The sequence below is a fragment of the Helianthus annuus genome, chromosome 14, assembly GCF_002127325.2.
Source record: "Helianthus annuus cultivar XRQ/B chromosome 14, HanXRQr2.0-SUNRISE, whole genome shotgun sequence".
NCBI lineage: Eukaryota > Viridiplantae > Streptophyta > Magnoliopsida > Asterales > Asteraceae > Helianthus > Helianthus annuus.
Genome location: NC_035446.2, coordinates 165,548,781 through 165,564,784, shown reverse-complemented (window position 1 = coordinate 165,564,784; position 16,004 = coordinate 165,548,781).

Sequence of the window (16,004 nt, the reverse complement as noted above, 5' to 3'; positions counted from 1 at the left end):
GTCCCTGTGGTTTCACTTTCGTAACCATTTCAGTCCAGACTCCTAACACCGTCTATTTTACAGTTAAGTTTTTAAAGAAATACCGAAATTACCCTTGTGTTAATCAAATAAAAAAACCATGGAAATTTATAAGATTGTATTCTAGGACCCACTTGTTAAAACACAACCCCACGCTACCCCACCCCACTCCATCCCTGCTCTCATTTCTGGAAAAAGTTTCCGGTCATCTTCTCCTGCAACACAACCCCACCCTTTTAATGTCTGACGACCCATTACCCCACCCCAATTAATATCTTCCTAGCAGTATCAATTAACATAATAACTTTGAAAAATAATGCTTACCTGGACATTTTCTCATTCTAAAATCCAAAATTAAAATTTTGGAACCATATATGTAAAAATAGTTTCTACTTCTACTAAGCCATGGTGGGTCGAACCCTCTAATCCAATTTAAGTCCATACGTCATACAACAATAAAATCATATATATCCAATAATAAAATCATATAAGTCCATATTTAATTAACACAAATAGTGATTTTTGACAAACCACAGGGACGGAAACAATAATTAACTCTTTTCAGATATATTAATATGCATACGCCCTAAATCATATATGTTTGATGTATTTAAGATTATATATAGGGCTCGGTTCTAATGAGAACCGCCACGATTTGTGAGAACCATGAGAACTTTTTCTTCCTGCGCGAGTTGGGCCAAATTTTTTTTACACAAACGTAGATGAAAATATTATAAACACATATGTAAGTAAAAAAAATTGTCGATTCGGTAGTTTTGATTGATGCAAGTTTTTTTATGCGCTGGTGTAAAATTTATACGAAAATAAATATTTTTTTACGCCTCATGTAAATGTGGGTATGCGCCATTCTTTTAATTTTTTTTCTGAAACAAGTGATTTTTTATGACTTTTGAGAAAAAAAAAATTGGAAAAACCTTTTGGATGGCCTAGTTCTCACGGTTCTCACAACTGAAGGTGTGATGAAACAATGGTTAACCGGGCAGGGTTAACACACTGGTCTCGTCAAGAAGGGTTAATCCCTTCCTCTCGAGGATCGCTGGCTGGATCACCGGTGGTTGATCTCCTGCACAAGGAAACAAGCCGTGACTCGTAACAAGGAGGATGGGGTGGGGGGTGCTCCTTGTTACCACTCTCCGGCGTGAGAATCAGTAGTTTGCTTGGGAAGCAAAGTAAGATAGTAGTAGTAGTGAGAGAGTTGTGTAGAGATACCTCAAACCTGGTTTGTGGTTGGTATTTATAGCCGAGGAGTGAAGGAGGATGATGATGGATTGACTGACGACGTGCTGCACCTTTGCAGGTGTGTCAGGCTTGTCGGTTGTGGAGGTTACGCCACGTCAGTCCATTGCTTACGTAGCTCTGACAGGTAACTGCCATTGGTGCCACTTGCACTGTGGTGTCAGTCCCACTTGTTGAATGCATAGGATGCGGTGCAAGCCGCATCGCTACGTGCGGTAACATCTGAAGTTACCGCGTCTCCTACTTGTGATCAAGGAATACGCGAGATGCGGTGCTAGCCGCATCGTCGTCTCGCCTGCATCCCTTGTCGTGACGAAAATGCCCATATGGTGCGGTGTCAGCCGCACCGTTACGTTCATCTTCTTCTATGCCTAAGGTGTTTTTCCTGTTTTTGATCGTTATTTTATCTATTGAAATTTCGAAAACTGTTAAAAGATAATCAGTTATTATTACGAAATCTTTTGATAAGTTTAGATCAGCATTAAAACAGGAAACATTATCCCACAATCCCTTAAATTTCGAGTCTTTAGTTATTATCACAAAACAGCTGTTAACGAGGTTGCTACTCGCAACCATGAGGTTGCTACTCGAGACCATGAGGTTGCGACTCGCAACCATAACGTGATTGATCGAAACCATGAGGTTGCGACTCGCAACCATAACGTGATTGATCGAAACCATGAGGTTGCGACTCGCAACCATAACGTGATTAGTCGAGACTAAGGTTGCGACTCGCAACCATAACGTGATTAGTCGAGACTAAGGTTGCGACTCGAAACCATAACAGCATAACTCGAGACTAAGGTTGCGACTCGAAACCATAACAGCACAACTCGAGACTAAGGTTGCGACTCGAGACCATGACTCGAAATCTCAAAACTCGAGACCATGACTCGATCCGCGCTAACAGGTGGTTTGCTATTAAATACTTGGTTTTGTTAATACTTAATTCATTAATCAGAATCAGATAACTTTTTTACAAAACCAAAATAGCTTAACTTGGATGAGCTTCTGATGTATTAATTATGGCCAAAGCTGATTTAATACATCTATTTATTGTTCAAGTATTATAAAAGGCTATGTTAAGTATGCATTACAAACGTGAAATGTCTTAATTCTGGCCAAAGCTGATTTAATTCATTTATGTTTAGCATGCTTGACAAGTGCATAACTAAAGTGATTATCTCATTTCTGGCCAAAGCTGATTTGTCATGATTGCTTTGCACACATACTTAAATGATTACACTTCTGGCCAAAGCTGATTTGTCTTCGTTTAAGTAGAATTTTACTAAGTCTATTATTTTGATGTTAGTAATGGACATTATCACAGCTTCATAATTATAATGGTCATTATTTATGCCTGCCTTAGTGTAACAAGCCCATTAGATCACATTAGGATTTCTTCTTTTGTATCATAACTTGCTCATCTTATTTCCACTACCAGCACCCAATTGCGGGATTCCACCTTTGACTGGTGATAACTTTGCTGAATGGAAGGATGCCCTCATGCTTACTCTAGGATTGCTAGACTTTGATTATGCTCTAAGAGAGAATAAGCCAGCGGACCTTACCGCTACAAGTACTGCTGCTGAGCAGATAGTCCATGATAAATGGACTAGGTGTAACCGCATGTCTCTCATGTTCATGAAGCAATCCATTCATAACTCAATCAGAGGGGCCATTCCTGATTCTGAAAATGCTAAAACCTATCTGGCTTCTGTGGAGGATCAATTCAAGGGAACATCAAAAGCACACGCTAGCACTCTTATCCTCAAGCTGGTGACAACTAAGTATGATGGGAGGAGCGGCATTCGCGAACACATCATGATGATGCATGATATGGCCAATAAGCTGAAGGGCCTAGAGATGGAAATCAGTGATGGTTTTCTCGTTCACTTCATCATCACTTCGCTTCCTTCGTCCTATGAAGCTTTCAAGATCAATTACAACACTCAGAAGGACAAATGGACGATGAGTGAGCTGATCGCTATGTGCGTGCAGGAGGAAGAGCGTATGAAGATGGATCGCACTACTGATGTTGCTAACTTCACCACTTCCAGCTCAAAGAAGAGGAAGAACTCTTATCAAAGAAAGAATGCTTCTAAGGTTCAAAAGCCAAATCCAAATCCTAATACAAGTGCACCTTCCAGCTCTAAGAACTCCTTAGGCAAACCCTATTGCAAGTTCTGTAAGAAAACAGGACATAAGCAAAAGGAATGCCCTGACTTTAAGGAGTGGCTGGCTAAGAAAGGTAACGATTTTTTCATGATACTTGAGTCCTTTAATTTAAATGTTCCTGCTAATTCTTGGTGGTTTGATTCTGGTTCTATGGTTCATGTAACCAATTCACTTCAGGGATTCCTTACAATCCGGAAGCTGGGAAGAAACCAAAGAACACTTAAAGTTGGGGATGATCGGGAATTAGAAGTGAAGGCCATAGGAACATTACAATTATTTTTGAAAACTGGTTTATGTATTAAACTTTATGATACCTTATATGTTCCTGAGGTAACTCGGAACCTTGTATCAGGACCAAAGTTAGACATGGACGGTTTTGTCGTTTCTCATGGTCATCGCAAACTCTCTATTCTCTATGATTCCGTTGTTTATGGTACTGGCATTCTGGATGGTGGTCTCTATAGATTAGAACTAGATGATAATTTTTCCAAATCTTTGTTGTCATATAATATTAATGAATCACTCACAAAGATGGAAAAGAAACAAATTCGAGACTTAGAGACTTCATCTATGTTGTGGCATCAACGTTTAGGCCACATCTCAAGAGAACGATTAAATCGTCTCGTAAAGGATGAAGTCTTACCTCCTCTCGATTTCACTGATTTTGGAACATGTGTCAAATGTCTTAAAGGCAAAATGACATCAGTGAATAAGAAAGGTGCCACTAGGAGCTCTAATTTATTAGAACTCATTCACACTGACATTAGTGGTCCCTATCAAATCGCTGGCATCACAGGACATACTTCATTTATCACTTTCATTGATGATTATTCTCGTTACATGTACTTGTATCTTATAAAGGAAAAGTCTGAATCTCTTACAACTTTTAAAGATTATAAAGCTGAAGTTGAAAAGCAATTAGATCGTCAGATTAAAGTTGTGAGATCAGACAGAGGCGGTGAATATTATGGAAGACATACTGATGTGGGTCAAGCTCCTGGTCCATTTTATGAGTTTTGTAAGGGCCAGGGGATTGTGAACCAATACACCATGCCTGGTACACCTCAGCAGAATGGTGTCGCTGAACGAAGAAATCGTACCCTTATGAACATGGTGCGCAGTATGTTAGCCAACACTAATTTACCATTATTCCTCTGGACTGAAGCATTAAAAGCAGCTGTTCATATACTCAAGAGAGTTCCTTCTAAGTCTGTCCCTAAAACTCCTTATGAACTTTGGACAGGAAGGAAACCGAGTCTTAAATATATGAAAGTATGGGGCTGCATTGCTGAAGCAAAATTATATAATCCTTTCCTAAGGAAACTTGACCCTAAAACAGTTACCTGCTTCTTTATCGGGTATCCTGATCATTCAAAGGGTTATCGTTTCTATTGTCCTTCCCATGTCACCCGTATTGTTGAAACCAAGCGTGCTGCGTTCCTGGAGGATTTCAAGGTCAGTGGGAGCAGTACTAACCCTTACGAAGAATTGCAAGAAGTACAAGACGCGGGGGGAAGAGACTCGTCGCTTACCATTACTCCGTTTACTCCTCTTGTACCACATGCAACTGCACCTGAAGCCACTGCACAAACTCTAACTCCACAACCAGAACCCATTATACCTCATAACGAAGGCACATCAAACGCTCAAAACCAAGACAACGCTCAACCCGAAAATCAGCTCAGGAGGTCATCTAGGCAAAAACGGCCTACTAATTGGGATGATTATATTACCTACCTGACTGAAATGGATGCTGGAAAGCTCAATGATCCTATCTCTTATAATGAAGCTATTAGCAGTGATCAGTCTTCTGAATGGAACAAAGCAATGATTGATGAGCTTGAATCCATGAAGAAAAATGACGTTTGGGATTTGGTAGAATTACCCAACGGTGTCAAACCTGTAGGTTGTAAATGGGTGTTCAAAACAAAACTAGATCCGAATGGGAACGTTGAACGCTATAAAGCGAGATTGGTTGCAAAGGGCTACACTCAGAAAGAGGGAATTGATTATCAAGAGACGTTTTCACCTGTCTCTCGTAAAGATTCATTAAGGATCGTTATGGCCCTAGTAGCTCATTTTGATTTAGAGCTGCATCAGATGGACGTCAAAACTGCTTTCCTTAACGGAGACTTAGACGAAGATGTTTACATGAAACAACCTGAAGGCTTTAAACCTGAAGGTCAGGAGCATCTAGTCTGTAAGTTGAAGAAATCCATTTATGGGTTAAAACAAGCATCACGTCAATGGTATCTCAAGTTTGATGAAGTCATGAAGAGGCAAGGTTTTATGAAGAATCAAGTGGATCAATGCACCTACCTCAAGATGAGTGGGAGTAATTTTACTATACTTGTCCTTTACGTAGATGATATTCTATTGGCAAGTAATAGTTTAGACATGTTGCATGAGTCGAAGCGGTTACTCTCGCATAACTTCGACATGAAGGATCTCGGAGATGCTTCTTACGTCATTGGCATCGAAATTCACCGAGATAGACACAAAGGGATCTTAGGATTGTCTCAAAAGACTTACATAGATCGTGTCCTTACACGTTACAACATGCAACAGTGCAAACCCTCCGTCGCTCCAGTAGTTAAGGGAGATGTTTTCGGTTCATTCTAGTGTCCGACAACAGAGGTTGAAAAGGAGCAAATGAGCCAGATACCTTACGCGTCAGTAGTCGGGAGCCTGATGTATGCTCAAGTCTGTACTCGCCCAGATATCGCTTATATTGCTGGAATGCTAGGCCGTTATCAAACTAATCCTGGCCTAGATCACTGGAAAGCAGCTAAGAAGGTCCTCAGATATCTGCAAGGGACGAAAGACTATAAACTGACTTATAGAAGAAGTGATCACTTAGAAGTGGTAGGTTATTCTGATTCTGACTTTGCAAAATGCAAAGATGACAAGAAATCCACTTCGGGCTACATCTTTATGTTAGCAGGCGGACCTATCTCATGGAAGAGTCATAAACAACAGTTAACTACAACTTCCACAATGATGGCAGAATACATTGCTGTTTACAACGCAACCTGTCATGGAATGTTGCTTAGAAATCTGATCACTGGACTCAAAATCGTTAATTCCATTTCTAGACCATTGAAGCTTTATTGTGATAATTCAGCTGCCGTTAGTTTCTCGAACAGTAACAGTTCGACTGGAGCTGGTTTATATCTCGATACAAAGTACTTGTTCGTACGTGAACGAGTTGAGGAAAATAATCTTTGTATAGAGTATATTAGTACTAAAGATATGCTAGCGGATCCGATGACTAAAGGTCTTCCACCTAAAGTTTTCGAAGAACATGTATCGAATATGGGACTTACTAAAGACCTTGTTTAATGGCATATTGTACTAGCTTATGTTTTAATTAATAAAATTTCCTCAGTTTGATTTTGTATGTCTCTAACATGTGTTCTGCCGGTGTAATGACATATAGACAAATATAAATACAAATCAGACGCTAAAGGGCTTATATATATTTTGATCGTAACTATTAGGTTTTAAATTGAGGCTATAGTATGACTAATGGGGGTCCTGAGTCGATTGATGATTCAACGGCTGTATTTCTCTGCTATAGTTCTTGGTTTAAAGCTAAAATGAGTGTTAACTCCTGGCCAGGCTTACCTAATACTCATGATAAATGATTACTTGGCTAAGTGGGAGAATGTGAGATTAAATATATAAATGTAATATTTAATCTTGTAGCCTATATAATCATTTATATTATATTAGATCAAAATATATTTATTAACCTATTAATAATTAGTTGGTAATTGTTGATGGACCATATTACCCTTATTAACTAATTGGGTTTCCTCTTGGGTGTATAAATAAGGGGCTTATTAGAGAGTTTAAGGGTTACACACATTACACAATCACAACCCTCATAACATCAAAGAATTCGGCTCTCTCCCCATAACCGATTCTCACCCTAGTTTCGGTTTCATCACCATCATAACTTACACCCTAAGGAGGAACCAGATCATCCTAACAATCATGACTAACTCGATGGCTGCATCCCTGACTGGATTCTCTGCTGGGTTATCTGCTGTAACAGGTATTATTCATGTTTTCCATTATGTTTAAACAGAACTGATCCAACATCCATGGGAATTGAGAGATCGATGTTTGCAATGAGGGTTAGGTGACTTTTTTTTATAGGTTAAAGATTCTCAAATCATATGCTTCTTTACAAATTGTTATGGTCTGAATTTGACTTATCTTGCATGAGAGTTTAAATGATTTTGATGTTTGTTGACTTTGTTGTAATCTGGCTGGAGATGTAATATGTGGTGCTGGGTTGACAAATTGTTGATTAATAAAAACGAATTTTGTTGGCCATATGCTTTTTTACACCTATCTCATTTCCTAATTTTTTATTTTCAGATGAGTTAATTATTGTTTTTGTCGCTGTAGTTTGTCAAAAATCACTATTTCAATCCATTAGTTTAAAAATTGCGATTTCAGTCCCTGTGGTTTCACTTTCGTAACCATTTCAGTCCAGACTCCTAACACCGTCTATTTTACAGTTAAGTTTTTAAAGAAATACCGAAATTACCCTTGTGTTAATCAAATAAAAAAACCATGGAAATTTATAAGATTGTATTCTAGGACCCACTTGTTAAAACACAACCCCACGCTACCCCACCCCACTCCATCCCTGCTCTCATTTCCGGAAAAAGTTTCCGGTCATCTTCTCCTGCAACACAACCCCACCCTTTTAATGTCTGACGACCCATTACCCCACCCCAATTAATATCTTCCTAGCAGTATCAATTAACATAATAACTTTGAAAAATAATGCTTACCTGGACATTTTCTCATTCTAAAATCCAAAATTAAAATTTTGGAACCATATATGTAAAAATAGTTTCTACTTCTACTAAGTCATGGTGGGTCGAACCCTCTAATCCAATTTAAGTCCATACGTCATACAACAATAAAATCATATATATCCAATAATAAAATCATATAAGTCCATATTTAATTAACACAAATAGTGATTTTTGACAAACCACAGGGACGGAAACAATAATTAACTCTTTTCAGATATATTAATATGCATACGCCCTAAATCATATATGTTTGATGTATTTAAGATTATATATAGGGCTCGGTTCTAATGAGAACCGCCACGATTTGTGAGAACCATGAGAACTTTTTCTTCCTGCGCGAGTTGGGCCAAATTTTTTTTACACAAACGTAGATGAAAATATTATAAACACATATGTAAGTAAAAAAAATTGTCGATTCGGTAGTTTTGATTGATGCAAGTTTTTTTATGCGCTGGTGTAAAATTTATACGAAAATAAATATTTTTTTACGCCTCATGTAAATGTGGGTATGCGCCATTCTTTTAATTTTTTTTCTGAAACAAGTGATTTTTTATGACTTTTGAGAAAAAAAAATTGGAAAAACCTTTTGGATGGCCTAGTTCTCACGGTTCTCACAACTGAAGGTGTGATGAAACAATGGTTAACCGGGCAGGGTTAACACACTGGTCTCGTCAAGAAGGGTTAATCCCTTCCTCTCGAGGATCGCTGGCTGGATCACCGGTGGTTGATCTCCTGCACAAGGAAACAAGCCGTGACTCGTAACAAGGAGGATGGGGTGGGGGGTGCTCCTTGTTACCACTCTCCGGCGTGAGAATCAGTAGTTTGCTTGGGAAGCAAAGTAAGATAGTAGTAGTAGTGAGAGAGTTGTGTAGAGATACCTCAAACCTGGTTTGGGGTTGGTATTTATAGCCGAGGAGTGAAGGAGGATGATGATGGATTGACTGACGACGTGCTGCACCTTTGCAGGTGTGTCAGGCTTGTCGGTTGTGGAGGTTACGCCACGTCAGTCCATTGCTTACGTAGCTCTGACAGGTAACTGCCATTGGTGCCACTTGCACTGTGGTGTCAGTCCCACTTGTTGAATGCATAGGATGCGGTGCAAGCCGCATCGCTACGTGCGGTAACATCTGAAGTTACCGCGTCTCCTACTTGTGATCAAGGAATACGCGAGATGCGGTGCTAGCCGCATCGTCGTCTCGCCTGCATCCCTTGTCGTGACGAAAATGCCCATATGGTGCGGTGTCAGCCGCACCGTTACGTTCATCTTCTTCTATGCCTAAGGTAAGGCTTTCTTGTATTGATAGAAGTGTTCACTGGATGCGGTGCGATGCCGCATCGCTGTGAATACTTCCGTTTTCATACACCAGATGTGATGCTATGTCGCATCACTCTACCGTTCTCATGTTCCATGTAAGTCCTCCTTTGTTACTAGATAGATTGGATTCAACCCTTGTGCCGACGCGTTCTCGCATGGGCACAAGTAGGTTGTTAGCTAGTGGGGGTTTTGATAAGGGTAATGGTCACTCGCGGTCAATGCTGACGCGAGATCTGGGACCATACCCCTTCAAGTCCCCCCAGTCTAGTGTTGCTGCCACATACAAGTTGTATGTGGGAGGAGTACTGGACTATGGGGTTTGGAAGGTAGTTTGCAGTCTGGAGAAGATCCTAGACCATGTGTGGTCTTTTCTGTATGTAAATCAAGCTGGAGGTCTGGAAGGGTCATCTGACGCCTCTTCCGTATCGGTGAAGGAATCTCGTCTGACGCGAAATTCTCAGCCGATTTATGTCACCAGGTGGCTTGCCACCTGTTGTTGTGCCGAAGGTCTCTTGGAGACTTTGTTAGTAATGCTGCACAAACTTCGAACCAACCTCTGAGATGGTGGTTTGAAGGTATGCAGAGGTTTCCCACCCTTTAAAGGTGGTCTTTTCTTCAAACCAATTGTTGAATTGGTGCATGAAGAAGAAAAGAAACTTTTGGACCAATCTTTGAGACTGGGATCAAAAGTAGTTGATGCTTGTAAGTGCTTTGCTCAAGCTCTATGTTCAGCATCTAGTCATGAGATGACGATCCCTTTTTTATTGGGTTTTCGTGTTCGTCGTCATAGCTCTCTAGTAACCGCACGTCCTTTGCGGTTACCTCGTTGCGTCATTGTTGGCCATGTTTGGTCGAACAATGTATATTTGTACTATGGGTAAATAAACATGGTCATAGGCAAGGGTATGCCCACCATTGTTTATTCTATCCGGCCCATAGGCGGGCAAACAAAGTCATAAGCAGACTTGTTACCGCTGTTCGGACGCTTGCTGTTCGACAAAGGCTCGTTTAGAGCGCTTATCTGCGTTCGTTTTGTAGCCACTTACCTTCCCGCTCCAATACCGAGTTTGCCTTGAAGTAGCCTCGCTCGGTGATGTGGAGTTAGCTTGGCTCTTCCGTAGCAACCACTCTGCGGAAGCTATGGTTATGTCCGTAGCTCCTCGTGAGTGTCTGTGGTTTTGCATTACCACATTCGCTCGAAGCGGGTGTGTTGCTCGGATGTAGCTCTTGAAGGTTCAGGAGACAGGGTTGCTGATGTGCGTTCGCGTACATTCCCTTCCTTCCTTTTGTTAAAGAAGGTGTTCATGTACCCTCTGCGGTTGTGAACCGGACAGGAGGGATTTGAAGCTTGAAGAGAATGAAGGCAATGCGGTTCCCCTGTGTCTGAGATGCGGTTCAGTCCAACGGACAACGCTGGTTCTGAGCATCTGACACACCTGAACGGGCTCGTGTGTGTCATGTCCGCATATTCCACGTGTGCTCGTGGGTAGTGCGGATAGGTATTATACCCCCTTATAGTGTAGAGATATATATTTTTACCTATTTTTAGGGGTATGTTAAAAAACGACATGCGGTATGGGTTATGGTGCGGTATACCAGAGAAACCGCATGCCGCTTATAATTGGATAATGTAGTCGCTTTTTGTTGCATACGTGGCTGATCTCAGGTGTGAGTTGGTGGAAGTTGGTGAGATCTTCCTGGCATGTGCTGAAATGAAAGGACGTTTGCACTGCCCGAGGCATTAAATGCACTGTAGCAAAGAGTGTAAACGTCTCTTTTGTCAGGCGCGTGGGCGGCCACGCGTGCGTGATAACTGTCAGCGAAAACGGCGCTTGACACGTGGTGTCATGCGATTCGCTCTTTTTGAACGTGATGATTTGTTTTCTCCCTCCGCATTAATTGCGATGGGTATATAAGGGGAAACCGTTCGTGGTTTCCCCTCACTTGTTCGAAATTTCAAAAAATTGCCGGTGAGAGAAAACCTTGTTCTTTGTCTTCTCCGACGATAGTTCTTGAAGTTCCGGTGAGGTTTTTAGTTTTTCTACTCACGTTCTTTCATATCTTTGATATTTTCTGATGGCTGAACCATCAAATCCACACAATGTGGAGGGTGAAAACCCAGAGCCATCTTCGCCGGTGGCGGCGGAGGAGGAGGAAGAGGGAGCCGTCGGTGGTGGTTTACCGGCGTTAAAGTGGACCAGGAAAAGCTTTGATCGTCTAATGCTTGACGTCCAAATGCCCTCTGAATACGGGGCACTCTACCCATCTGAAGGTGACACCGGTGCCGACGCTCCGGCCGGTTACGTGACCATGTGGTCGGACTTTTTTAGTGACTGCAATCTCCGGTTACCTCTGACCGTTTTTGTTGTCGAGGTTTTGGAGTGGTACAAGGTTCATATCTCTCAAATGAGTCCGTTTGGTATGATTCGGATTCGAAATTTCGAGTTCACCTTTCGTGCTCTTGGCATAGAGCCCACCGTTGGAGATTTCCGACGGTTTTATCAAATGACGGTGTTCATAGGGTTCTTTTCTTTCCGTCAGCGAGATGGTACTCCCAAGCTGATGACTCCTCCCAAGGGGATGACGATGTGGAAGAAGAAGTTCTTTTACATCAAGGCTGCTGCCATTGTTGCAAGGATGACGTTTCGGAATGTGACCGAGACGATCATCGCAGAGACCATTGCGGTCCCAAGTGTGAAGACGGTGGAGTGGTTCCCGCGGTTGCAGACCATTGAGTCTGTGAAGTTGACCAACACCCAGTTGTGGGTGTTGCGCATGATGCTGATGCGGAGGAACAAGAAATCGAAGCCCGTGGTGCGGGAGAAAAGTGGTGGTACGTACTTTTCATTTCTTTAACTTTCTTATGCTTGTATGCGTTACTGACTTGTGCGATTGTTATCAGAGGAGGCTCCTGTATGGAGGATGTTTGCCCCGGACTTCAAGGGTCAGGTGGAAAAAGTAGTCTGTGCGGATGGCGAGGAGGAGTTTAATGTTATCATCCGAGATAACTTCCGGGTGCCTACTGAAGCCGCATTGGCAGTTGAGGTGCCGCGGGGTAAAGGTATGTTTGGGAATTCTTTACCTTTGTGATAACAATAAGGGTTGCATGGACTCGCGTCTTGCATGGTTTTCATGCAGGTGATCTTGGGGCCTTAGGGGACCCTGATGCGAAGGGTGTGCCTAAGAGGCAGACGGTGAAAGGTGTGCGCTTTCGCCAAAGGAAAATATTGGAGGTCCCTGTTGTGCCTCATTTGGTGCCGCAGGCGGCAGGTATCTCTCACTCTTCTTTTCGTAGAAACTTGGATTATGTGATAGTATCTGATACCCTTGAGGGTTTGGGTACAGCTACCGGCCCGCAGTCTGGTGCGGGCAAAAGGCAAGTGGAAGAGACAGCTGCTGGTGCTGGTGGACCGAAACGTCGGAGGCTGCAGTCAAAGAGGACTGTTCCGACATCGAAGAAACCTGCGGTTACTGTTGGTAAGTGTTGCATAGCTTGTCTGAAATGTTATGTATAACTTGTTTTGACAGCTATTTGACTTTGTTTTTGCAGAGCCTCAAGATGAAGATTTTTCTATCTTTGATGCTCCGGAGTCACCCCCGCGTGCCACGGGTGCGGGTGCAACGGAGGTGCCGTCGACACCTCCCGTCAAGGTGGTGCCTGAGTCAACCGTGCGGAAGGAGGGTACCGCAGAGAATGCTGCGACCCAGATATTTGACACTGTTGACTCGTCCAACAATCTGATCTCTCCCAATGAGGGAGATAATTTGAGTGTGCGGTTCGCTGATACTGGGAAGCAACATTCTGATGCCGAACCGCAAAAAACTGGCGCTGAAGCGCGGCAGCATGATGCTGAGCCGCAGAAGTCTCCTGTTGATAAGGGTACCGGCTCGTCTGCCGGTGGTGCGGGGTATGATGGGCCTCCGATTCAGCCTGGGGAGTCTGAGTTGGAGTATTACTACCGCACTTACACCCAGGGTCGCAGTACTGTGTATCACCGACACCCCTGGACTGTTATGCAGGGGGATGATATTTCCAATGACCCTTCTGCATGCAAGGAGATTTTGGGTGGTTTGGGCACCCCTTTTGAAGTGGAACGTGCCCGTGCTGCACCCCGTGAGCTGCGCATAAACCAGCTCTCAACAATGTTGATAGGATCTTCCATTGTGGCGAATGCCATTTTGGAAGATTATAAGGTGTTGGGCCGCCGCGAGGAAGAAGCTGCTCGCATGCGGGCCGAGGCGGAGAAGTTGGTCGAGGCTGCCCGTGCGGGTGCGAAGCAGCTTGAGAAGGATAGAGCTGCTTTTGAGAAGCAGAAACAGACCGCGGAGTGGGCTGCCGCTGCTCAGCTGAAACAGGTGCGTACTCTTGCCAAACTCCTTTCTGATGAACGCAAGAGTTGGAACGAAAAGTTGTCCAATGAGCGTAAGAAGTGGAACGAATCTTGGTCTAAGCAGAATGACACTCTGTTTCGTGCTCGGCAGGAGTTAACGAATGCCAAGGCAGCGAACGTTGCCTTGGGCCAGGAAAAAGCTGCAGCTGAGGTCATTGCGGTTAAAGCGCAGCAGGCGAAGGCCGAGGCCCTAAAGGCGCTTGAGGAGGCCAAGGAAGCCGGGGCGCGTGCTGCAAAGGCCCTTGAAGAGGCCGCAGAGAAGGAGAGCCGTTCTTCTAAGGCTCTTGAAGAGGCGCATGCGGAGCGCATTCATTTGGATAAGGTTGTTGCCAGCCTTCAGGTATGTTTCGTTACCTCTGTTGTATGTCTCCTTCATTGTTTCGAAAATGCTTATCGAGTGAAGTGTTTGCTGTTTTTTGACAGGCTGAGGTTCAGGCCCGGGAGATCGCGGTTACAGACCTTACTGCCCGCGTGGCTGTTGCGGAGGAGCGGGCTGATGCCGCTGTTGAGGCCAAGGATGCCTTGGTGTCCTCTTTTAACCAGTTGGAGGCTGACCGTGAGTGGTTACGGACTCATGGTATCGCGCGTGTAAGTATCCGCTGCCTTTATATTTGCTTGGACTAACATCCGAGACTTATGCTCTTTTTATTGCAGATTGTTGAGGCTATCATGGATGCCCCCGAGACCGCAGCTGGCTTGGACTTGGTCAAGCAGCGTGCTCGTGACGCTGGTTTTAAAGCTGGTTATAACCGTTGTATTTCCCATATGAACGCCATGTCTATAGGCGGTGAGATCGAAGAGCGGTCCGGCTTCCGGGATGTGGATACCGAGTCGCTTCTTAACGCGGCCGAAGACTTCTTTTATGATACGTCCCTTGCCTGTGTAGAGGAACTGGACAACTGTTTGGAGACTGCGGACTACGTTGATCGACTGCGGATGCTGTATCCGGATGCGGAAGAGGAAGCTCCCGCTGGTGGTGCCGGAGGAGATGCGGGAACCAGCGGCACAAAATAGGATTTAGGTTGGCAAGCGTGCCTCCTTTTTGTTTTCCTCTTGTATAGAATAGGAACTTTATGTAAATCTATTAAGCATCCCGTGGGTGCTTAAATTTTTTGAATATAAAGTTTTTTGTTCAGTTTGTACAAGTGTGTTTAATTCTTGCATGTCTGAACGTATGTATGCGTAACTCTACCCATTTGTGAATGGGGTCAAGTAGACTCCATACTTTTTGTCGTATGAGGACGCGTCAATTCTGTTATTTACCGCGTTGGGGTTTTAGAATTGTGTAAGCTTTGTAAAAGCTTATATGTCCGGAACTCTACCCATTTGTGAATGGGGTCAAGTGTACTCCATACCTTTGTCGTATGAGTCCGCGTCAATTCCATTGTTTGCCTTTTTGGGCTCAGGAATTGTGTTAGGTGTTAACAAAAACTTGTTGATCCGGCCGGATAACTATGCAAGTCTTTTTGCCTTTTGCTGCCCTATTACAATATTTGTGTGTGGCTACCACTTTGTATGGGTATCGCGAATGAAGATTTTGCCAATCTGTTTTTGGGATACCGCAAAGTGGAACACGCATTTGTAATAGTAATATCAAACAATAATGTATAAAATTGCTTATTTATTTATTTGCAAATGGCCTGCGGCCCGATAGGTTACATAGAGAAGTGTAAGAACATGGCTTACATATAACAGCGTCGAAGCTGTTGTGCATTCCATGTTCGTGCGATAGGTTCGCCTTCTAGCGTTTGTAATTTGTACGCGCCTTTCCCTAAGACCTCTTTGATGAGGTAGGGTCCTTCCCACTTGGGGGCAAGTTTGCCTGGGCGCTCGGCATTAGATGCCTCATTGTCACGTAGGACGTAATCTCCTGGGTTGAAAGTACAAACGCGGACGCGCGTGTTGTAGTACTTTTCAAGTTTGGATTTATATTTGGCCTCGTTGATGGCAGCGTTTTCGCGCCTTTCTTCCAAGAGGTCCAAATCGATCCTGCGTTCCGTGTTGTTG